We start from the raw sequence: 26,449 nt of genomic DNA, 5'->3' as shown, positions 1-26,449 counted from the left end.
GCGGTTGTCTTCCCCACAAACCGTGCTATTTCCCTCACTGAGACTGATGCTTGGTGCAGCATTCGCCGTGCATCCTGCTGAATTTTGCGTAGCTTCTCGGTGGGGATTGATATTCTCATTGTTGTGGAGCATAAGTGGAAGCCCAGAAATTCCATTTCCTGTGTAGGAGTCAGTATGGATTTCTTCTGGTTCACAATTAGCCCCAGGCTTTCGAACAGTTGGCATGTCAGTTGGGTAATTTGTTCTAACTGAGCCCTGTCCTGATGCATCATCAGCATGTCGTCCAAATATATAATCAGGCGACAACCGTTCTGCCTCAAGAAGCCCACTACTGGTTTCAGCAGTTTTGTGAATACTCTGGGTGCTGCTGATAGACCAAAGGGTAGGCATTGGAACTTGTATGTCTTCCCCTCCCATTGAAAAGAGAGGAGGTGTTGATAGTCTGTGTGGATGGGCACTTGAAGGTATGCATCCTTCAGGTCCATCTTTATCATCCAGTCCTGTGGTTATAGGAGGTCTGGGAGCAAGTGAAGACCCTCCATCTTGAAGTGTTCTGTCTTCACAAATTGGTTGAGACTTTTTAAGTTTATCACTGGCCTCTGGCCCCCATCCTTCTTTTCCACCAGGAAAATCCGAGACTGATAGTTCCTTGGGGAGGCCAGTGTTTCCACTATTGCCCCCTTGGCCAGTAGTTCTACAACCTCTGATGTTATCTGGCTCTTGCTCTCTAGTGAGCATTTTATCGCTTGGGGTACTCTGGCCTGAGTTGGAGCCCCTACTAGTTCCAGTTGATAACCAGCCACAGTTTGCAGTACCCATTGGTCTTGAGTCAGCACCTCCCAGTTTGGTAGGAAGAATGCTACTCGTCCAGCCAATTTTGGGCATGTGATTGACAGGTTCATGGTGTTGATTAGAGCCTGTATGTAATGTGTCTGTGTGTTTAACACATGAGTAGATGTAACAATTTTTAATGAAATTTTTTGCATTGTCATACAATGAACTGCAGTCTGTGTGCTGCCTGGTCATTTCTTTGGCTGCCCTTTCTTGGCTTTGTTGCCTGGGCCTTGCCATCCCCGGCTCCCTCCTGTGCCGCTGTAGTACCGGTTGCCACCCCCGCGACTTGTTTTTTGAAAGTGGCTTTTCTGAAAACCCCGTTTGGAGTTATCAGAAGGCATGGTCTTTCTAAGGACTTCAGCGGCCTCCAGGCGCTCCTTAGCCATAGCTCCAAATTTCTCCCCAAACAGAAAAGGTGCAGCATCCTTGAAGTCTGTATGATTAATGAGCTGCTTCAGCTTGGGCATCATCACCGCATGCCTACGGTCCATTGAGTGCTGGTAATTGGCATTGCCCATCAGCTGAAGAGAGGTTTGGATCCCAGTGATAACTTCTGTGGGTACCTCGAGGTTCTCTGCCTTTTCCAAAATGAAAATAAGAGGATTAGCTGCGTCCAACCAAAAGTTCTGGATCCTACTAGCTGCCCTGTCCGCCGTTCTTGCTGTAGGTGGTAAATTCGCTGATACCATGGGGTCCAACTGGGCGCATCTTATCCATCGCGAATCTGGAATGCCATTCGCCTTAGCCTTTGCCACTCGGGACTTGTTGTCTAGCTTCTTGTTGAATGAAGCCTCCAAGAAAGCAGCCGCTGCTTCGGAGAGTGGGATCAGTGGACCATGTTGGGAGTCGACGTCTTCCATTTCCTCCTCCGAATCGTCCTCGTCGTCCTCGACTCTAATCTTCTTCTTGGGAGGGGGGGTCAGGCTGGTATCGGAGTCTGTACCGCTGTATTGCAGACCGGAACCTGACTGCGAGTTTACGCCACTGTATGTGGCCCCGCTTGTAAGCGTCGTAAGTTGGTCCTGCATGGACTTGACGCTCGCTGTAAGACTTTCCACTGTCTTCGCTAACTCTTCATTGTTCGCCATAACGATACACCGACTACTGTCACAGCCAAATCAAAAGCCAATGGAATCAGACCGCGTGCTCCTTTTATAGGCACAACGCATTTTTACGTAGTGACTCTTCAAAATGGCTGTCACATCCTTGTAATTGTGCCAATTACATGTTGATATGAAACTGAGCCTTCCGAAGTGTAATCTCACAAGAGCTATTATGTTCGATATACAACAGGACAAGCACAGAGGTTAGAATCATACAGCATAGGGATCATGGAGAATTGATGTTTCTTGCCCAAAAAAATATCACTGAAAAACCAGCCTCACTTTTCTGCAGACTTGGGACCAAATACACGAGTATTTGTATTTAATTGCATTTAAATCCAAATTGTATTTGTAGTTTAGAAACTGGATGTATAATTAAATAATGTATTTAAATACTTACAATTATTTCAAATATTTTTTACCATAATTATAAGACTACAAAATCAAACGAATTTTTGATCATAAGTGATGTCATTTGAATATCAGGAGTCAGAGCCCCAAACAACAAAATGACAGTTGATAGATGAGACAGTATCCTCTACTACTATTATACCACGTTGAAGAATATTTACTGTCACCATGCTTACCATAAGAGAAGGATCCACTAAAGTTCTAGAAACTAAACATTCCCTGTTGGCTACACTAGCAACCCAAGTTTTTGTGTGCCGGCTTTGTATGCACCCATTGAAAGACTTTTCAGTATTGTACGGAAAATATTTCAATCTGAGAGATGCAGGCTTAACGGATAGAAATGTGTATCAGAGGCAATCAATAGCGTGCAATATACATAAACCACTTGTACATACATAGAGCTAGCATGTTGCATTACAATTTAATAATTGTTGTTTACAGTAATAATGATATTATGTGGTCACATTAGAAGATAATATGCGTACAGTATAGATAGACAATTAAGTAGTCGAGTCGCTTGGAAAACCTAATAACAACAAAGTATTTAAAATTATACTTTGAAAAGTATTTGTTAAATACTGTCCTGACAAAAATATTTGTAATTGGGGCGAGCCTGAGCGAGCTCCACACTAGGGAGTCAGCAGTGTAATGAAATTACGATATAAAGTGGATACCTTACATGTGCTTCCAGACCATTCTCCTTATACGGTGTGCGTAGTCCATACAAGTGCGTGTAATCGTTCACATGTAAATTACTGCTTAGCCATATTTGGTATGTGTAATGGTTCATTTCTTGGAGGAGTTAATGGCGTAGATTACTACTTAGCCATATTTTGTATGTGTAATGGTTCATATCACAAGAGTTATTGGTGCAGATTACTGTTACCGTATAGTTAAAAACTTTGGCAGTAAAAAAGTGTGACGAAACCCCTGTTGAAAAAATTGGCGGAAAAAACTTTGGCGATTGAAATAATATTCACCAAAGTTTTTGCTGTACGGTACGCCATAAGGATAACGACAAGTTGTCAACGCATCAGTTAAGTAGTGTAGTAAGTGTATAGGTAGCTAGCGTTGTTGCTGTTGTAGCACCGGCTTTTGTAGCTACCGATCTAACAACGTCAAGAACGACGTGGTAGCAAAGGCGCGCTTCGCTATCTCTTGCGATGCAGGAAGCGACGTTGACCATATTTACTTTTCCCACACTGACCTCCAGTAGCAGAGGTTATCACGTATATCAAAGTATTTGGCCAAATCCGTTGCGAGACGATGAGCTAGCTGACATGCCGGGAAGCCGGTCGGATTTTCTATCCCAAGGAGTGCTTACAACAGTGGGACAAATTCCTAGGAAGATCTCCAAAGTCAGTTCAATCTTTATGGCGTGGTGGTACAACGTGATACAATCCTAAGGCTGCAGCACATGTTGCTGTCAGACCTTCAGTGTTGGTCACTGTAAAGCACTAATACAATAATACAAGCTGACCTTCATCTCAAGTTCTAGTTACTCAATGTGCTCATGTGATAATCTAAAATAATTGGTGAAAAAACTTTGGCGAATTGAACACTATTCACCAAATTGGTCAAGTTTTTTACCGCCAAAATTTTTTACTATACAGTATGCCTTGTGAGTGAGCACCGTGTAACTATTGAATGGATATGGAGGAACGTCTTTGACGTACTGTGGGAAGGAGCAGTATAGGCTCAGAAGGGATGCAGAAACTCCTGAAGAGGCAGAAAGGAGAAGGCATAGAAACCGTGAATATATGCGGCGTCGAAGAGCTGCAATGACGTGAAAAGAGGTAGTTAAAGTAGAATACTCTCAGATCAAAGACTTGACCTTATCAACACCTATCATACCACCAATGAAAGTTTTGCAGATGTGTACAAAGTGATTTTGCACAGGCTATATGGTATTACACTCTCCTCCATAAAAATATATATAAACTCTTTGCAATTCCAGAATTCCTTACATTGTTTCTGCCATCAATATACTTCAAAAATATACACTCAGGCTCGCCCCACGATGCTGTTAGCATCTATCTAGTTGTATTTGGAAACTTCTAGTATTTGTAATTAAATATGTATTTGACCCCAAGTCTGCTTTTCCGTCATGACAGCTTGGCAGTATTAGTTACAAGCCCAAAAATGTCTTCAGACTAATTGCAACCTCAAACCCTTCCAACTAGTTCAATTTCTACTGTCTGACTAATTGATGCCTCCAGACAACCATAACTTGACAATAGATAAGGTTACGGGCTTGATTTCTTCACTGTTTGGTGTTGCTTTGTCCCAAGACTTGCCTTTTTGCCAACTTCAGTACATACCATACATGCATCATGAATTTACCTTTGTCTTCTTTTGTGCCCCACTGACAATGCAAGGTGTCAATTCACAACACTGCAATATGGCTTCTCTGTGTACTGTATTTATCATGCTTACTATTATAGGATTTATAGATAAGATATGGTACGCATGCGTGCAGGGGTGTGTGTGCTTTAATCAGAATAATCGAACATGTGCTCCTGAAACATGTTGTCAGAAGTGAGAAAGGCAAGCTATCAACTTCCCCTCAAGAGGCAATGATTTGTACGGGTGATGTAGTGACAAACTGGAAAGTTTTAAAGAGGCATACGGAGACTACGTTACAGAGACTGAGCCAACATCCAAGGATGACACCATACAAGTGGCAACACCGAAAACAGTAATGGGAAAATATTGTTGACAAACACTGTTGCATTTAGAGCTCTCCAAAGCCGACAAGAAAAAGCCGTCAAAAATCCTGGAAAAGCTGTAAGTCTATTTCGTGCCAACTAGGAACATATTGTATGAATGATACTTGTTCTATAACGCAGAGCAACAGGCCACCGAAACTGTAGATTAGTACATGATTCGCCCACACCACTTGGCAGAACCTTGCTAACTCCAGCACCCTGCATGACGAAATGTAGATAGCTCGGCTCTTGGAAGCCAAGACTAAGGAGCATGAGCACGACTTTTCCGAGAAAAGTCTGCAATCTCAACAAAGCCTTAGAAATGCTCCAAATTAGTGAGGCTACCCATGCATAACTACGAGAAATTGGCACTATAGAAGACCCCGTAGCCATACATGGGAAGAAGAGTGCAAAGCAGCCACAAAAGCGAATTCAACACTATGAAGAATACTTGGGATGTAAGTCCTGCCAACAGTGTGGAAAGACGAACCATTTTCACACAGTTTGTTTACAGAGAAAAACAGAGAGAAAGCGAACAAGGCCGATATCTGTTGTACAGGAAGCTGAAGAAAGTGAAGATCTCATATCAGAAAACCAGAAGAAAGGCCAGTTCTGTGTACCCTTATGATTCACACATGCAGAGGGAGAGCAACACAACAGTAGAATGCCAATAAGACACAGGCGCTACCTGCAACTTAACGAGTTTGAAAGATGTAGCAATAATCTTGCACATTGACAGGCTGTTATTACAGCCAGAAGCCACAAAATTGAAGTGATGACAACTCTGTTATTAACACAGTTGGCCAGTAAACCTTACAATGTGTTCACCGACCAGAAAACATATCAGCTTGCTTTCAAGATCATCGAGGGAGACCACTGACCTTTGTTGTCAGGTACTGCCTGTGTAGACTTAAGTTTAATAACTGTACATGATATGTGTAATGTGACAACTACTTCTAACAAATTGATTGAACAGTACCACAATGTGTTCGAAGGCTTGGGCTGTATTTGCACAGAATATCACATAGAAATTGACGAAGCCATACCACCTGTACAGCATGTAGCATGACGAGTTCCGGTAGCAATAAAAAACCGCTTAAAACACAAACCAGACCCAGTGGCGTAGCCAGAGATTTAGTCATGCCAGAGTACTGGGTGGGCAGTTAACATGCAACACATATCCATCTTCATATGGACATCAATGAGTTTTTTTAAAAGTTGTGCATTAATCTATGCTACACGTATGGATGAATAAATCTACCCTAGCTATCTGTATGCAGGAGGATACAGCTTTGCTAATATGAATGCTACTATGTAGATGGCTACAATACCTCAGTGCCGAACAAGCATCTTTCAGACTTGATTATAAAGTACCGGGCGCTTGCAATATCACGTGATGACATGGTCACCCACATTTTATGATCTGTAAACAGAACACAAACAACATGCTCACAAAATACGATACTCCATACCGTTACAACAGCACTACACATGCTGTGGCATGCATCAGTTGCATCCATATAGTCATTGGAATTTCAAATTTTACTGCCGCCAGAGCACCTTTCCTTCTAGGCTCGTCTCTGTCTATGCTGCGTTCCCGGAACAATTAGACATGAACACCAAACTCCAGACTCTCTAGTACAACACACCAACACTAGTAACTGAATTTGAAGCTTTCTTGCCTGCTCGGATCACACGATCTCCACTAATTAAACTTCTATTTAGTGCTTCGTTCTGGTATGGTGATTGTGGGATTCGGGAATGCAAGCGATTGACTTCAAACAGACAAAGAAGGTAAGTAATACTTTTATGTGCTGAAGTTTTTATCACTACAGAACGTGTACTCATTATTATTATGATTAGTTCACTGAATCATTGATCTTGTACAATCAGTTCAAACATCAAAGTATTACTGTAGTGTAATAACTGTACATCAAGTTACCAATACTGTATCTCTAAGAATCAGAGGCATAGCCAAGGGGGGCAAGGGGAGGCATTTGCCCCCCCATCACCGTAGTGAGGTTTTTTTTAAACCTCCGTCACAAGCTTACCAGTATTAAACTGACACGCAAATGACTATAAATTATGTGCGCTACTATGCGGTATCACCAGGGGTTGCTAGTGAACGCACACACATATTCAACTAGCTCGTGAATCCACCGAATGAAAATACTAGAGACACACTTCTATATTTAGTCTAGATTACTCACGTGATAGAGCATTTTCGAATCTAAAGAGTGACCCGCTCTAAGGACCTCACTGCGGCAGGAGTCGCAACTCACAAGTGACAAAGGAGACCAGATGACGCTATGAACCTAGTTACTGCCTACGAGGTGATAAAGTGTTAAATGTACCGAGTTTATTTTCTCGAGTCAATCACACTAGATCTTTGTACGGCAGTGCAGTCTATTTTTTTACTTTATCAGGCAGTCAGGAGGATCAGTCACAAGCTTACAAGTTCTGCTAGCAAGAAAGACAAGTGGGATTTCATGCAATACGTGGCATTTGAATTTCGCCGAGTGAAGTGAGTGAACATGTCATCCTGTCAGCAGTGTGCTAGGACTCAGCACAAGCTGTGGCTAATGTAAAATAACTTGTATTAACACTAAAATATTAACATATAGCTCTACCGGACTGTGGATGAATTTGTTGGGAGTACAGTTGTGGCACGTGCGATGATGCTCGACGAATATACCTCCATTGATAAGTAATCAGTACTGAAATAGTTACGTAGCTAGTTGTGTAAGCTGTAATAATACAACACCGTAAGTTGGCTAGCCCACCATTGGGTCATTAGCCCTTTTTGCAATCATGAATGATTTTGAGTGTTTCGTGGGGCATGCCTGCCCCTCCATCACCTCCTGGCTAGCTACGTCCCTGCTATGAATGTGTAAATAGTGGTATCATGGTATATACAATATATATATATATACATATATATGGTGTATATATTTATAATCAGTTTTGGAGATTTATGATAATTTTATTCTTCTGTTTTTGTCATTCCCAACAAATTTCTGGATAACTCCATCCATTGAAATATTCATTGAAAGATCCCATTCAATGGATAGGATAGCCAAGTTATTCAACCGCTGCTCAGACATCGTGGATCGCAAGAAACTCTTTGTATGCTTCAGACATGAAAAGGACCTTTCACATTCTGCAGTATTCACTACTATTGTGAGAGCAATTTGAAGCAGTTTAACCAGGATTGGGAATGCTACCTTCAATGGATAGATCTTTCAGCACATCATTAATGCTACTGAGGTCTTTCCCATCTAAGGTATGTTTTGCTACTACACGTTCTGCTGACAGTACATCTTTACCAAGATTGTATCCTCATTGCCATCAACTACGTTCTGTAATGTGGCAAGGATGGCATCAAATGTACTGCAAACTGCTTCAACAGCAAGAAATCTACAGGCCCAACGAGTATCAGACAGTTTCTGTAGTTGACGTAGTGGTTTGTTTGGATTTAATCTGTGTTATTGTTCCATGTACAATGCATGCACCTTACTTGTTGACATGAAAACATACAATGCTTCCATTAAAGCAAAAAACCCTGAGGCCTCTGGTACTATTTTAGTAGTGTCCACTAAAACGAGATTCAGGCAATGAGCATAACAATGCACATACACAGCCTGGGGTGCCACCTGCTTAATGTGCTGCTGCATGCCTGTGCAACAGCCACTCAAAACATCATACCCTTGAGAAATAATAGTACTTGTGTCTAGTTCATGCTTTTCTAAAGTGCTTATTATATAGGTAGCTAGACTCTCTGCATTCCGACACTGGGCTTCAACATACGTAAGTAATCGTTCATGTACCTCTGCAGACCTTAAATCAACATACCTTAAAATAATTGCTAATTGCTCCACTTTGCTACAATCTTTTGTTTTATCTACTAGTATGGAATACATCCCAGCCTCATTGATGTCTACACAGATTTTGTCTTGGATTATGTCACCCATGATGTCTAGTATGTCATTCTGAATCATTGGTGATGTATATTTTGCAGTTTTAGGTGCACAAACAATCCTTCTCTGTACTAGTGGGTCATGGTTTATTATTAGATCAAACATTTCTAGGAAGTTGCCCCTATTCGAAGATTCTTCCCCTTCCCTATGACCACGAATAGAAATATTTTTCCTGCTACATAACAGCAGTACTTCTGCTACGGTTTGTATGTAATGTTTGATATCTTGAATGACAGATTCCCAAGAATAGTCAATTTGGTTGGGAAGTAATGTTCCACGTTTAGAATTAATTCTATACTGTTCCCTGCATAGACTCTTTGTGGCTAATGCTATTTAAAAGGCCAACAAGAATTCCCTTTTTGCCAGTGGCATGCTTCCAGCTTTTGAAACCAGTCAAAGTAAAAGTTTGCTCAGGCCTACTCCTGCCCATAACACTCATTGAACCAAACAACCGACATGGGTAACAATAGCAAACATCCCTCTCTATTGAATACTCTAACCAGTTAAACTGTTTATACCAGACTGCATTAAAGCACCTTGGTACTTTAGAAAACATGGTTGATGGATACTTGGCTTTAACAGGCTGAGCTGGAGGAAATGACAGTGACTGAGTAATATCTTTTGGCAAGCCAGCATCAGTGGTAGATGGCTCAAGTGTGCTACTTGTACATGTGGAAATAAAACCCTGGGATAGTGTACTACTTACTGAAGTTGTAGAACCGTTTGCAGATGAGTTAAAAGCACTGTTGTTAGCTTTGCAGCAGTTTGATTGTGGTTCATTCAATTGCTCATCTCCATCTGACAGCTGAATGCTAGTGCTTTGATTAGTGGCAGAAATAGGCGTACACGGCTCAAGCAGATTTATGTCACTAGATGGGCTGGTAGAAATTGTGCCCATGGAAGAAGTGCTGCAATCCATGCTAATTGTATGACGTGATTGTGTCATACACTGTACCCTATAATCATCACCATCATTATCTGGTGAGAACCTAGCAAGCATGGTTTCTTCTTGTGAACTACACACCATAACAGGCGTACTACATGGGCTAGGGCTTTTCGATGTTTCCACCAAAGCAGTATATATATCTTCATCATCAATACTACAAGACTCACCTTTCACTGTGGTCAGTTGACTCAGTTCTTCACTCGATTCTAACTCTGTTGCAGCTGCAGTATGGCTACATGAATTCTCAGTATCATCTGGTGTGGCAACTTTGGCCCTCTTTCCAGTGGTCTTTAGCTTGACAAATTTAAACAACATTAGTTGCTTTACACCACTCACATCGATCAGTTGCTAACTTACCATAGTAGCTACTACTGACAAAGACGACACTTTGTTAAAGGTGGCAGTAGGTACACGTGTTACAGCACTTTGTGCAATTACTTGCGATAATTAGCATAATTAATTGCAAAGGAAATTCCAAGGGAAAACCCCTATCCATCAGCCAATTTAGCCAATTTAGCGCTTCGACAACATGACAGATGAACATTCATGACTTTCAAGAGTTAAGTTCTCGTTTAGTAATTGATTGGTCTGATATTCTTGTACAAGGTAAATGAGTTCACCAGCTCACATGCCTAATAATTTTGGGGGAGCTGATGGTAGGGCAGAGTAACTTGATGCCAGGGCAATGCCTGGGCTTGCCCAGGTTTGGCTATGCCCTGACTAGACCAGCTAATCAAACAGTACGGTAGATAAGTAGGGTTTGCATCAAAAGTGATGCGCGCCGCCAAAAATACTGCCCTTAAAAACCAGCTTAGAAACTTCTTACGCGACGAAAATCACCTTTATGGAATAATATTAGTCCATCTAACATCAAATGTAGCATTAAAAACAAGAAAACACTTACTGGCAGCTGGATATAGAATTTTTTTTTAAATCGTGAAACTCGAAATTTCGTCTTACTCACTTACTCACCTCACTGACCACAGTCACAAGCCTAGAGCCCAAACGAAGCAGCGCACGGTCACCATTTTACGCCACAACAACAAACTCATGGGTGGGATGTGCCTTTTGGGGTTCCGACAAGTGTGCGCCCTGTGCGCCTTGTCTTTTCTTTTATCTTCAATCAGGCTGCTTGTCTTTTTTTTCATCCAACGAAACCATACCGAGGCGTTAATTTTCCATATCAACACTTCCTTTAAACAGCATAACAGATGCCACAAAATTATTTAAGGCGCTTAGACTACGTTCGAGGACTACGCTACTGTACGGCCTCTGACTGTACGGAGGTACCAGTACTCCATGATAGGTAACAAGGTCATGCCCATTCTTTATTCTACGTATTATCGATCTATCGATCGAGACCACGCCCCTTTTACACTAGCTGTATTTGTGACCACACATCCTCAAGTTCGTAGGCTGATTCGAGATACTCTAGTCTAATAATCGATCGAAACCACGATGACCACACCCCCTTTTGGGGCAAGCACATCTTCGCAGGCTGACTAGAGATACTCTAATACAGTAGTAACCCTAATAAAACAGTCACATGTTTATAGCTAGCTGCATGCTTTAACAAAAAAACTAAACAAACTACTATATTAAAAGTTATAAATTTAAAAATGAAGTAGGGTTTCAAGCTATAAAAAGTAGTGAAACAAGAGATGAACAATGGTAGCTATTACAGCATAGCTCAGTGGGAAATCCCTACTTTGGCATTGAACACAAAATAATTGTTATACCATGCCAAAGTAGGAATTTAACACTGAGCTATGCTGTAATAGCTACCATTGTTCATCTCTTGTTTCACTACTTTTTATAGCTTGAAACCCTACTTCATTTTTAAATTTATAATTTTTAATATACTATTATTATTACATCAGTAGAAGAGCCCACTGCATGAATCAGCAACATAGTAACTATGGTAAAACCAGGAAAAATAAGAGTATGCATAGATCCACAAGATCTGAACAGTCATCAGAAGGCTAAAATACCAAATGTCAACACTTGAGGGGATTCTGTCCACACTAACAAAGGCCAAACTATTTACAATATTAGAATGTTTATGATGAGTTTTATCAGGTGAAACTCAATGAAGCCAGCTCACAGTACCACATTCTGGACCCCTTTTGGATGTTACCGTTATATTCATATGTTATTTGGTATCTCTTCAGCCCCAGAAGAGTTCCACAGATGTACAATGCCTAAGATTATGACCACAATTTGCAGCTTTTGCTGTAACATGCATGAGAACAAAATTTGAATTTAACACAAAACTAAACTCTGCTTACCAGAGGTATTGTACATGGCTCAAAGATGCCCCCAAGAAAATTCAGGAAATGCTAAGACCTAAGAATAAAAAGGCTGTAGAGCGTTTCCTAGGTTGCCTTTTACCACTGCTTGCTGAAGTAGCAGCGTCACTGCGAGCACTGACAGAAAAATCTGCAGTATTTACTTGGCAGTCCCAGCAGCTCTCTATAATGTCATGGAAGAAGCAACTATAACAGTGTGATGCTAGGAGCCACACTCCTGCAGAATGAGTCAGCCAGTCGTATTTTCCTCATGTCCACTCACCCAGAGTGAGCAAAACTATGCACAAATAGAAAAAGTGGGCCTAGCAATTGTATTTGCATGTGAATGATTCAACCAGTACATACACAGACCACTATTCATACAGACCACAGACCTCTGGTACCCATCTTCACAAAACTGATATACAATGCACCTAAAAGGCTGCAAAGAATGCTATTAAGGCCGCAGAAGTGCTCCCTCAAGGTGCAATGCTGTCCGGGCTAAGAAATGTTCATCACAGACATGCTGAGTCATGCCTATCTAAATGAGAAATGCAATGCTAGCACAAGCAACTTCCAGATTTTTAGTATCAGGCAGGAATCCAGGCTGTACAAGGACATAGAAGACACAGATCCCACACAACATGCATGGCTGAGCAAGAAAGGACTTGACAGCCTCAGCCTCAGAACTGCAACAGCCCAAGATGACACATTGCAACTGTTGACATCAACCCTGGCCTGACAACAAACAGGACATACCACTTATCATCAGAGCTTACTGGCCCTACATAGATGAATTAACAGCACATGACATTATTTACAGGAACCAAGGTCCAAATTCCTAAAAGTATGCGGCCTCTTATGCTGCAACAGGTACACACTAGTCACCAGTGCCCAGAGGCATGGCTCTTTGCTGTTTAATGGTGTATTCATTTGCATGTATGGCATGTGACTAATCTCTTTAGCCATACCAAGCCAGAATATTACATCTTTTGCTCATTGCACATACCAATACCATCAGAAGCTCCACCTAGGCCATGGACTGTAGTGGCACAAGACTTATCAGCTTTGTCAATAAATCCTATCTCATCACAGTAGATTACTACAGTGACTTCAGGGAAAGAAATGTAGTAGACACAACTAGTGACACTATTGTATCCTTTACAAAAGCCCACTTTGCATGCTATGGAATCCCAGAGAAAGTAATCACAGACAACAGTTCTCATTTCCAGTCCAAAACCTATGATGATTACTTTGCCAAACAAAGGGAATTTGATCATGCAACCACCTCACCTTATCACAGCCAAAGTAATGGCAAAGCTGAAGCTGCAGTGAAAATAGCTAAGCGTATGTTGATGAAAATCTCACAAGGCAATGCAGATATGCATTTAGCAGTCCTAGCATGGAGAAACATGCCAACTGAGGGAGGTCCACAGTCCAGCTCAAAAACTACACTCATGTAGAATGCAAACTTGTTTGCCAACTGCAGCAAAGCTTCTCCTGCCAGAGGTAGCAACAGGTGTAGAAGAGAGCATCACACAGTGGTGACAAAATGCAAAGAAACGGTATGCCAAATATGCTAAACCACTTCCGGAGCTTCAAATTGGTCAAACTGTTTGTATTCAACCCAATGGTCACCAGGACCAGTGGAAGGCTGCCACGGTCTTGAAGCAAGTGGGAGGTCAATCATATTTAGTCAGAACACCTAATGGACATGTTTACAGAAAAAATAGAAAACACTTGTGCAGCACAGAAGAAGCCAAGATACCACAGAACTATGGGATGGTAAGGATGAACTTTCAGTCTCAGGCACTGCAGATCAACATGCCAATGATCTGGCTTCATCAAACAAAGACCATGAGGAGCACCCAAGGCCAACAGAGACAACCCAAACTGTGACTAGATCAGGCAGAGTGATTAAACCATACTGATTTTACTAAATTATAATTTGTAGTATAGCAGCACTTTTTAATAATTATTAGGCATTGATTTTTTTCTCTTGATTTTTGTAAGGAAACAAGACGTGAGGGATTTAGATTGTGTATACTGTAATTGTTGTAAAGGAGGGAGATGTTATAGGATGTATAAATAAGATATGGTACGCATGCGTGTAGGGGTGTGTGTGTGCTTTTATTCAATTGTGGCAGACATTATATTTTTTTACAGTGTAGCTACTGGATTGATTGCAGAGATGCTTCTCGTACTGTTCTTTGTTGTGTAACAGGTGGAACATAACTAAAAACAAAGCATAATAGTCACTTCACTTCTCAGCAATGGATTGTTGGAGCATACATTCAGATGCAATATGGCTTTCCTTTGATGCAGTATCATTGGCGTAGCCAACCCCAGGCAAGCCAGGGCATTGCTCTGGCATCAGACTACTTTGCCCCACCATCAGCCACCCAGAACAATTAAAGACATGGGCTGGATTAAAGTTAGCGACTCCATTATTGTACAAGAATAGCACAATTTACACAACACTAACTGTGTTATTTTCGCCAATGCTTTCCTTTTCTGACTAATTGATGGACAGAGATGAGAAGGGATTTTCCCTATGAGTAACTCAATTGTGTACAAATAAACCTTTTCCAAAACAACGTCACAATTAAAAATGGTGATCTCTATTTGGGGTATTCTAATATTTTCAACTATTGGATCCTATGGGTGATAAACAAAGATTGATGGTTTGTGCAATCCAGAAAGAAAATATCACGCTAAAAAAAGGCAGATATGAGTATAATGGTATGGATGGAATTCGCTTATGCCACTTACAAAATTCTCGGCTGGTTATCTAAGTAGAGATGAAATATTACTTTATTAATGACCTAGTAACCATACCTGATCACTGCACCATGATATAGGTCTTAGTAATCTTCTAATGATTTATCGAAAACAATAGTGTCATAGGAAACGGTACTCAAAAAATATTAGAATATATACCCCAAATAGAGATTGCCATTTTTAAATTTTGACGTCATTATGAAAAAAGGCTTATAGGAGGCAATAAATAGGAGCGAGATCATGTGATTAAAAAAACGTGCAGCAGTGAGAAGGAGTGAAGAACAAGGACTGGTATTAACTCTTCCAGTGTAGTGGGATGGACAGTTAATGTTTGGATTAACTTGTTGACTACTAGTATGGTCAAAACTCGGATCAGAGAATAGAGGTGAAGTAGCCTGAGGCATTAACACCCATCTAGCTGCATAGATAGTACTTAGTGATAGTTCAAATGGTATGGAGTACTTGTTCAGTCAGCAATTGCTTTCTTCTTTGTTTCTTGGCTGACAACTCTAGTGGCACCATGCGTTGGCAGGGCATAGTCATCACGTGATACAACACTATACTGAAAACATTTCATGCTTTAATTCAGGTTTCTTCCTAGTCTAGTATTAAGACACATACAGAGATGTATGTATGGAATAAGAAGCCCAATAGCTAGCTAGCATTCACTTAGAGTAAGGTTATATTAGTCATATTGAATAGAGTAGTGTAGGTAAAGTATACGTAGTGTGGATGTATACACATTTTTTAAATGCTGTATGATGTCCGTATGAAGATGGGCATGTATGTACGTGTGTAGTATGGTCAAATGGCTTGCCTGCCCAGTGCCCAGGCATGGCAAAAAGTCTGGCTACACCACTGTGCGGTATAGGAGTGGACAATATTTCAATAATATCGAGAAATTCAATATTTTACTGATATCGCCTAGTGCGGTATGCATGGGTACAGTAGTCATTATGTTATTAAAAAGTAAAAAACAAGTGGAAGGAAACATTAAAAATTCTAAGTTGGATTAGGGATTACAGAAATAAAGTGGTGAAACAAGAGAGGTTGTCTATACCTGAATATATACTAATGGAAATTAAATCAATTTCATGGTTACAGATTGAAGTATAGAGATTAAATATCCGTTAGTATATCTGCAGGTATAGACCTTTCATTTCACCACTTTTATTTCCTTGATCCTTAATTTTCTGATTTTTTCCTTCTATTTAATTAAGCACGCTTTGTTAATATGTATACTCTTCACTTGTAAATTAATCTACTTTTATTTCACCATCATACAGTACAGTAGTACTGATTATTAAGGATCATGGAGATTTGGCTTTTCTGACCAAAAATATCACCCAAAAGCCAGCTTCAGAATACCATCCTGGTGCCTTGGCAGTATTGGTTAGGTATAAAGCAAGCCTTCAGTATGATCCTAAATGCCTCCATTAGACTATGGTATGCATAGTATGCTTTGAAGTTTTGTAGTTAATGAGGTATTTAAAATCTAATAGATACCCACGGGTAGGTATCTAAACTGGTTAGATGCCCGTGACAAAATTTTTTGTCACATGTGTCACGTGTTTAGCTGGATTCCAGTCACAACAGCCATCAGAAATCATCACTAGAGCCTGAAGAAAACATTGCTGGATAATAGAGATGATTGTATTCATCTAGGAAGCCTACCAGTGAGTTGTTTTAATACTAATTCGATCAGGAAGCCGCCATTATTGGCAGTGACCAGAGCCATATGAGCCATAGCCTAAATTGGTTATTGCCCAAGTCCACGGTATCTTTGCCCTCGGTGATTATTGTGCCATTCCTCAGGTCTCTAAAATAGCGAAGATACCTGGATTTGTGCGATAACCTACACTTAGATCATTATGAAATTTAAAAAAAAAAATTCAATGGAATTTTCTACTTACTGCCTGCCTAGTGTAACTCAATAACAGCTAAGGCTACGGGCTTGATTTTTCATGGTTTGACATCACTTCGTTCGGAGACATGCCTTTTGGCATACCACAATGCATACAATGCATACAATGCATGCATCATGGACTTACCTTTGTCCTCCTTTGTGTCCCATTTCTTAGTTGCTGATAGCCCAAGGTGTCGATTTGTGGTAGCACAACGCATGGCTTCTCTACGTTTGTAAACAGGAATCATTTGTAATTTCCGTGGTAACTGGATTGATTGCAGAGACGCTTCTAATACTGTTCTTAGTTAGCAACACTGTGTAACGAGCTAAAAGCGAAGCGTATTGACCACTTTGTTTCCGAGGCAGTAATTGATAGATGGGGAGTGCAAATCATCCGTATTATTTGTGGTGACTGGATTGGTTACAGAGGCGCTTCTCCTACTGTTCTTTGTTAATGGACAATCCACTTTTGAGTTAGTAATTGATAACCGGGGGGCGCATTCAGATGAAAACTTTATCCCTGGCGCCATCCTTTCTTTTGATGCGGTATACGCGGGTTCACCAGTCATAACGATGTTACAAAAAAGTAAACAAACAAGTATAAGGAAAAATTAGGAATTTTAAAACTCAATTAGGGACCATAGAGGAAACAAGGGTGGTTGTCTACACCTGCAGATATACTAGTGAACATTTAATCCCTAATTCAGTCTATACCCGAAGACCAAGACTGAATTAGGGATTAAATGTTCACTAGTACATCTGCAAGTGTAGGGGACCTCCCTTGTTTCCCTACTTTTTTTTTCTATGATCCCTAAAATTCCTTATACTTGTTGCATTAGATAAATCCATTCCAATGGTACAATTGGATATAGTAAGGGGGACCCTCCAAATCAACTTCAAACACATCCTTCAAATATGCAACAGCAAAAATTTTAACAAAAGAGCTTTAGTGTATCTAATCAGTAAACATAAGAATTAACCAGAAAGTACCAACATTGAGTTTCAAAAATTGTCAAATGCAGTTTTTGCATGTCTGTTTGTTAGTTCATTTTACATGGCAATAACAAACTTATTTGTGTCATGTGCATTTTGGAAGTGCTATTTACAGTGTATATGCTACTATGAAAGGGAGTGGACAGGCAGTTTTACTACAAGAAACTATGCTTGGTGACCACACCCCTCAATGATTTATTATGCGGGATAGGACTCAAACAACAAGATCAAGTGCCCCAAAATAAAGCATTCACTCTAATACAACAGTCAGGTAAATTCTCTAACAGAACACTCACAAGTATGTTATACGTAGTTTCAGCCTTCTATGTTGAACGCTAGACAGTTGGAACAGCAAAAAAACAAAAAAAAACAATTTTTTTGCAAAGCAATTACAAGTCAAAATAAATTATAGGCACTTAATATGTGGTTGTAAATGTATCATATAATACGGTAGTGCTCTATAGGGATCATGGAGGTTTGGGTTTTTCTGGCCAAAAATATCTAGAGGTGTACCGATATACTGATACATATCGTATTGGTGGCCGATATAGAAATTTCTACTCTATTGGTGGGAACCGATATTGCTGCTAAAAACCGATACAATACACCAATATACAACTGAACTGTCTTGAGGGCACTGTCCAATGATCAAGCCACATTATAAATCCTAATATTTAGTTAACAAGGGTATGGGAAACAGTGATTATCTTCCTTGTCTAAACGCGGTATGCTACTCGAAGCCATCTAAGTGTATGCATACACTGTTTTGTTGTCACAAAGCTTACCAATCATACAACAAACACTCATAGTGGTGGGCCTGGGGAAACAGCAATAAGATGAACCAAGAGCACAGCATAAAACAACCAGTCATCTCTGCAAGCCATTAAAATGCGGAGTAATCCAGACTAATCTTGGCAGGGGCATGTATTAAAATATTTGTGGGTGCCTTATAGTCTGAGCTGTCAATAGAGGCCACACCACCATGGGTAACCAAGCATAGCCAATAATCTTAAGAAAGTTAAACAGGCATACGTGATTCCTCAAATATAATAATTATAGCTAAACTTAGTTATATCGGATTGGTATCGTATCAGTTTCAAAGTGATTAATCTCATATCAGATCGGTATTGGATTGGTTTAGTTTTCTTATATTGGTACATCTCTAAAAATATCACCCAAAAACCAGCTTCACAATACCATCCTGGTGCCTTGGCAGTATTGTTAGGTATAACCAAGCCCAAAAGTGCCTTCAGTACGACCCTAAATGCTTCCAACAGGTAGCTGCAAAATTAAAAAAAATTATTCAATGAAATTTTCTACTGACTGACTAACTACCTGCCTGCCAGACAAGCATAACTCAATAATGGCTAAGGCTACGGGCTCGATATTTTCACTGTTTGACGTCGCTTTGTCCCTAAATGTGCCTTTTGGCATACAGCAGTACATAAAATGCACGCATCATGGACTTACCTTTGTTTTCCTTTGTGTCCCATTTTTTTGCTGACGGTCCAAGGTGTTGATTCGTGGTAGAGCGATGCATGGCTTCCCATCTGTAAACAGGAATCGTCTGTATTTTCTGTGGTGACTGGATTGATTGCAGCTTTCATTTGTAATGCTTTGTAACATGCTGAAAATAGGTGACAAATACAAGTCAGTTTGGGACGCACAAATTGTCTATTTTTTGTGGTGGCTGGATTGATTACAGAGGCACATATCCTGCTGTTCTTTGTTTGTAGCACTGTGTAATTGGCTGAACATAGCTGAAGCAAAGTATAATGGACACTTCACTTTTGAGTCGGTAATTGATAGCTGGGCCGCGCATTCAGACGAAAACATCAACTCTGGCACTATCCTTTCTTTTGATGCGGTATGCGTGGGTTCACCAGTCATAATAATGTTACAAAAAAAGTAGTATTAGGAATTTTAGTAGGGAAACAAGGAAGGTCGCCTGCACCTGCAGATATACTAGTGAATATATTTAGACCAAATCAGTGATATTAAATGCTCACTAGTATCTGCAGGTGTAGGCAACCTCCCTTGTTTCCCTACTTTTTTTTTCTATGATCCCTAATAGAACTTAAAATTCCTTATACTTGTGTTTTATAATGTGTGGTTGCAATTGTATATTATGGTTAGTACTTAGTAGTAAAGGTATCATATTGTTCTATACTGAAACCTCAATTATCCAAACCCCTTGGGACCAGGGGTGGTCCATAAGTCTGAAAAGTCCATAACTCTGAAACTGTGTATAAATAACCTTAAAATAGCATAAAGAACATTTTTAAATATCAGTATTATCAAGTACTCTAATAGAACAGTCACTACTCTAATAGAGCAGTCATTTCTGTGGTTAAGTTAACTGAGAATCTGGATAAGTGGGGCCCGGATAACTGAGGTTCCACTATATGTTGTAGTTGATCTTTATCTTATTGCCTGAGAGTGAGTAGTTGCGTAGCTAGCTAGCCAGTTGCTATACAACTCACAACTGAATCATGCTACAAATAAGCATCACATGTTGTTTCGTATGTAAGGTTCTATAACAGGCAGAACACAACTGAAAACCAAGTGAAATGACTACTTTATTAGTACATAGATAGATATTTTTATCTCCACACAATTGGCTAAAAGCTATTCTTCCTGACAAGGGCATGCATACATTAATTGTCGCGATAAATAGCCTTTTATATCTGGTGCTGTTCTTTCCTTTGATGTGGTTTGTAGACAGCGGTGTAAATGTGAGGATTTCAACTATATGAAGAAGTTTGCGGACATTTGCTATACTTTGTTCAGTGGCAAAATTCAAACAATTTCTGTGAATTGGGCTTCTAGCATCGTTGTACTTGCGGAGACACACCTGAAAGTTGCTAAAAGGGCACAAGGTAGGTGATACACAATAACAAATTTCATTTTAATATTTTATTAATAGAAAAATGTTTTGGACATGCCTTGCGCATCCAAATGGCCTAAACCAATGCAGTATAGCAAATCCATTTTGTATTGGTTGTTTTGGGGCCGTGTAATAAATGGCGTAATAATCCATGACACATGATAGGTACCTCAGATTCTGGATTAGATTTGGAAAGAGCAGTGAATGGTGATTTAAATGAGCTATAGTAGAAGAAAATCAGAGAAAATAAGTCATTTTGAGGTTCCTCACATGGCAAATTCAATGATGGATACTTGGAAGGGAATGCTCTAATGGCATTCCAACTTCTTGACGCTCACTCACTACATTAGTGTTACACTTACGAACTAGATTTGCAGGTTAGTTTGTGAAGTTTACAGTGTTTCTGTCATTAAGCAGAATAATGTCCATTTTTGTAGTAAACTTCTTCATATGCTATCAGCTATCTAGTCAGCTATGTCACAGCCACTACAAGAAAAAACTCATTTTTCACCAAGGACTAATCTGTATGAGTCAATAACAACATTAATATAGCAGTAACCACTTACACGTGTTGTATCAAAAGTATTAATGTGAGCTCATGATGCAATTGGCATGCACGAAGTTGTATAAAAATTCATGGTCAATATTCATTATACCGTATACCCAGAAATTTTCGTGGTACATAATTTTCACGGTTAGCAAAGCTACCATGAAATTTTATCACGTGAAAATTTATGTGTGTCCTACTACTTTACTGATAAATTAGTGTGGCTCCTGGTGTGTGTTAGTGTTGTAGGCATTAGGCATATGTGGATTCCACATATGCTTACAAACAGTATCACACATTCCCGATATTAAAGCGGACGTGGCTCAAGAACAAATCTGGCCTACCGCAAGACTAGATTATTCCTTGTAGTGAGACTGCCGCTACTTGGTTTAGACATACTTTAGCAATCTGTATGATGCTTGAAGTAAAAATCAAAGCAGACCTTTTGTAGCTGTGTGGTTGAGAACGAAAATCTTCGATTCGAGCAACAGTGATCTGTGAAATTTAAAATGCTAAAATCTTGACTAAGGACATAGCTGTGAAATATACATACTGCAGGTATATGGTACTCAGTCACTAAGAAACAATTAAGAAAGAAAGCTTCTTGTATGTCTCCTTTGCAATACAGTGTACCTCACCACACAGTCAACTGTATTTATAGGGTATGAACAACTGGTAAGGATATTAGTTCAGCTCCTAAGCCACAAAACCGTTCACTATTTGATAAAAGCACGAAATATCTTATGGGATTTGTAGCACATGTACTGAGTGATTTTAGAAGGGGGGGGCATGTAAAAAGTCTTTTGCAACCCTATTTTTTGGTCCTTGTCAATAAAACTATTTGTTACGTGGAAAACAATCAATATCCTATTAGTTTAAAGGCTGGATCTAGTATTAGACCAGTACAAAGCCTGCAGCTACAACAAATGGCTCATTAAAATGCCACATGAAACAAATTGTTTTCTCAGCCTGGCAGTAAACAAAATGACTGAAAATGCTACTTTCAAGGGGTTTTATTAAAGTTTTGCATTTCAATGCACACAGTTCTGTAGTATCATGTACAAGGATCATCCTGATGTGTATCGTTTATTTTATCAAAAGTGTATAACAAAAGTTATCGAATGATGAAGTTTTAATTGGTTACAGGTGGACATAAAATTATTGAAACCCTTCTGTATATGCATAAATCAAGCAATTATCCTTATAATGTTGATCAAATCTAATTAGTATTGTAGAGATAACTTGTTGTTTGGTATAATACTCCGATATTCCAAAAATTTTATGTCCACCTGTAACCATTCAATAACTTTTGATATCTAAAGGTTGTTAAACAAGTACACAACAACCATAGCACATCGATAAAAAGTACTGAAACAAGCTGGAGTAGTACACGATATTAAATCACAGTAAAACATTATATCCCTACTGTGCTCAAGATACCATAATGGAAATGCACAGTAGGGATATAACAATTCTTATTGTTTTACTGTGATTTAATATCATGGACTACTCCAACTTGTTTCAGTACTTTTACTGATGCGCTATGGTTCCTACTCTAGTTGAAAATTCCAAATTTTTTGTGTACTTGTTTGTTAACTTTTTTTGTAAATTATGAATGGTGAACCCAAGTATACTGCATCTGAAATGGCACTGCGCGCCCCAGCTATATCAATTATCGTCTGAAAAGTGAAGTATCCATTACACTTTGCTGTGAGCTATGTTCAACCCGTTACACAGCATTACTAATCAAGAGCTGCTCTGCAATCCACACATATAGCGAAAGAAAGAAATGGTGCTGTGCGCTCCAGCTATATCAATTATCGTCTGAAAAGTGAAGTATCTATTATACCCCGTTGTCAGCTATGATCAACTCGTTACACAGCAGTACGAACTAAGATCTGTTCGAAAAGCACCTCTGCAATCAAAATAGCTACTATGAAAAATATGGACGATTTCTGTTACGAAGAAAAGCCATCACGTGCTACTGCCAAATCAACACTTTTCACTGTCAGCAAAGATGAATGGGACACAAAGGAGGACACTGGTAAGTCATTGGAGAACTTGTTGTATGTACTGCCGTATGCCAAAAAGCACCTGTCGGGCCGAAGCGATGCCGAACAGTGAAAAATCAAGCCCGTAGCCATTATCGAGTTATGCTTGTCTGAAGGCATCACTTAGTTACTTACTCAGTCAGCAGAATAAAAATTTTTTTCTAAATTCTGTAGCAACTTTTTGAAGGCATTTCGGCTTGATCTGAAAGCTTCTTTGGGCTTAGTTTGACCTAACCAATAGTGCTTCATCGCTGTCTGGGAAAATTGAGGCTGGGTTTTGGATAATGTTATTTTGTGGGCCACGCCTACTCCTTTGTGGTACCTACTATACACAGTACTATCATACTGTATGATTAGAAGTGTCTATATGGTGATGGTGGTTTACTGGTTGCTATGGGTACAAATATGCATTAGGTCCATGGGAAGGTGGAGACAAACAACAAATAGTGTCAATGTCCTGAGTAGGTTATCTGCACAGCAGCAGTAGCAGTGAAAGTAGCTCTGCTGTGTTTACCCACCCCAAACCCTCCCTCAACATTTCCCTCCACTAACAATTGTCACAAATCAGTTGCAGGAGGGAGTTAAAAGGGTTTGGTTCAGGATATGTAGGTCCCCCCACTAAATATTGGTAAAACCCTGATCATTACTTTGGGATTGAGACATGCATGACCTTGGTTAGCTTGAAGTCACGTGACAGCCAGATTACTGATGGCCTATTGTTAGCATTCCAAAGTCAATGGCATGTCATCCGACTTCTAGTACATTACTCCCTATTCTGTGGATACAGGAAGAAGTTAAACTGCTGTGATGGTGATTATACCTATCATAGCAGTGGAAGTCAAGTTACAACTCACATCACATACCTGTTAGACCCCATGCATAGATGCATCCATGCATACAGTACATATGTATAGCTAGAGTTGTATTTCTGTAGGAGTACAGGTAGACCATGGCTATAATCTACATCAGAACTCCACAAGAGTTGAGAGTGTGTAACTTGTAACATAGATAATATATACCATTTTATCTATGCTTGTAACTACCATCACAAAATTGCTACTAACTAAAAGTTCATCTACACTGCTTCTATTGATGATAGAGCTCTAGAACTGTTGATAGGTGATGAATGGGGTCGATAAGATCAAGTCTTTCTTCTAAGAGAAGCCTGAGGTGTCACTTGTAAGCAGTGATTTTGTCAAATGTGCTCCTGAATTACAGACACCCTTTCCTATTGTTATAAATTCCAATCAGAAGACCAACTTTATGCACATCAAGCCACAATAACCACACGATCTGCATCACTAAGGCCACTCCAAGTCATACCTTAGTTTCTGGTCACTGCCTAACCCAAAAAAGGATGCGGGCGGGCGGATGATCAGGACTTCAGGACTATGGACGTACATATACACCAGTATGTATACTGTGATGACACACTGTATAGTATTATTTATTTATTTATTTATTTTTATTATTTATTAATGCTTTACAGCACAAGTGCTGAAGGTCTGTAGGACACCTGGTCCTACAGCCTTTATTATTTGCTCATTCTTGCTGGTTTAGTTTATTAACCAATATTCTTACGGCATAAGTAATTATGCTTCTGCAAAAATGCACTAAGAAAATTGTTGATGGCTATAGCTACGCAGGGGTGGATCCAACTTCAGCCTAGCTGTAAGTTGAAGAAGAAAAAAAAAAAGGTCATCACCTATACTGAAAATAGCTACCCCTCACCATAGATGCCCTCATCAACTATATTTCCTTATTTATAACTAGATACATAGCTTCCTACGCTGCTCATCAAAAGACTACTGTGACTGCTCTATTAGAGTATCTCGATTTGACTGCTCTATTAGAGTATCTCGAGTAAGAGAGGCTCTTTCAAAAGGGGGGTTCCATGGAACCCTTTGGACCCCCCTGGATCCGTCCCTGCTACGCTGCTACAACTGAGCACAACAATGTATAGTTCAACACAACAATGTATAATTCAACTAAGCACAGCAGTCTCCTCATTTATAGTTACTTTTGCTTTCCAAGTGAAACGTCTCATTAGCTATGTCAGCAAAGTAAGCTGATCCACATTGAAATAATTATAGCTATGCGCATCAGAAACTCTTCATTCAAATCTGAAGTCTTAGCCCACTATACATGTTTCTAGCTATTTATAATCAAGTACAAAACTAGTCAGAAACGTTTTAGTAGTGCGGTAGAGTTAAGGGTATTATAGTGTGAGTGCTGCATTAGCTAGACTCCTTGACTGTTTTATTAGAGTATCTCGCGTGATCGATCTTTTGCAATATTTAAAAAACCAGCATGGTTTCTACTGGCACTTAAGCGCCTGTAATATTAATAATAGTCCTCATAAACTGGGGTTCCACGTTTTCCATGCGGGCGGGTGACCAGAAACTAAGGTTTGACTTGGTGTGGCCTAAAGTATGCACGATTGACACCGGAAAATATACCGAAATTAGATAGCATAGTAATACACAAGCTAGGTGCCGAACAAAATTATGCAGTGCATGCAGCCATTGTCAAGGTAGCACTTCACTGGTACAACGGTCACCAGACTTAAAAAAAAAGACTTTAGCACTATAGCTAATTAACAAACCGCGGAACGTTAATTTCTCGAGTTTATGCAACAGTGAACAGTACAAAAACGTGATAAGAACGAACCTGCAATCAACTGTCCCTGCAAACAGAGGATCAAAGTTCCTACGAAGTTACCAATCCAGTTTGACGGGACACCAGGCCATGCCTCTGTTCTCTGTTTCCAACCACGTGCATGTGGTTCAAATACTCACGTGATTTAAAGTTGTGCAAGGAGCTGCCAAAAGAATTTTACACTCCAGTGTGAATCGTGATGAGTGATTCATTGCCATGAATTTCGCAATGAATTTCACAATGAATTAAGGTACAGCAATACCTAGCCTAAATTATGATTTAACATGTTAACATATTAATCTCGACTCAGTCTATTTATTATATAGTATTTAATACGTGCATTTATAATCCACCCAGAC

The sequence above is a fragment of the Dysidea avara genome, chromosome 3 (assembly GCF_963678975.1).
Source record: "Dysidea avara chromosome 3, odDysAvar1.4, whole genome shotgun sequence".
Taxonomy (NCBI): Eukaryota; Metazoa; Porifera; class Demospongiae; order Dictyoceratida; family Dysideidae; genus Dysidea; species Dysidea avara.
The sequence above is the reverse complement of the archived record's forward strand: the minus strand, read 5'-3'. Positions refer to the sequence as shown.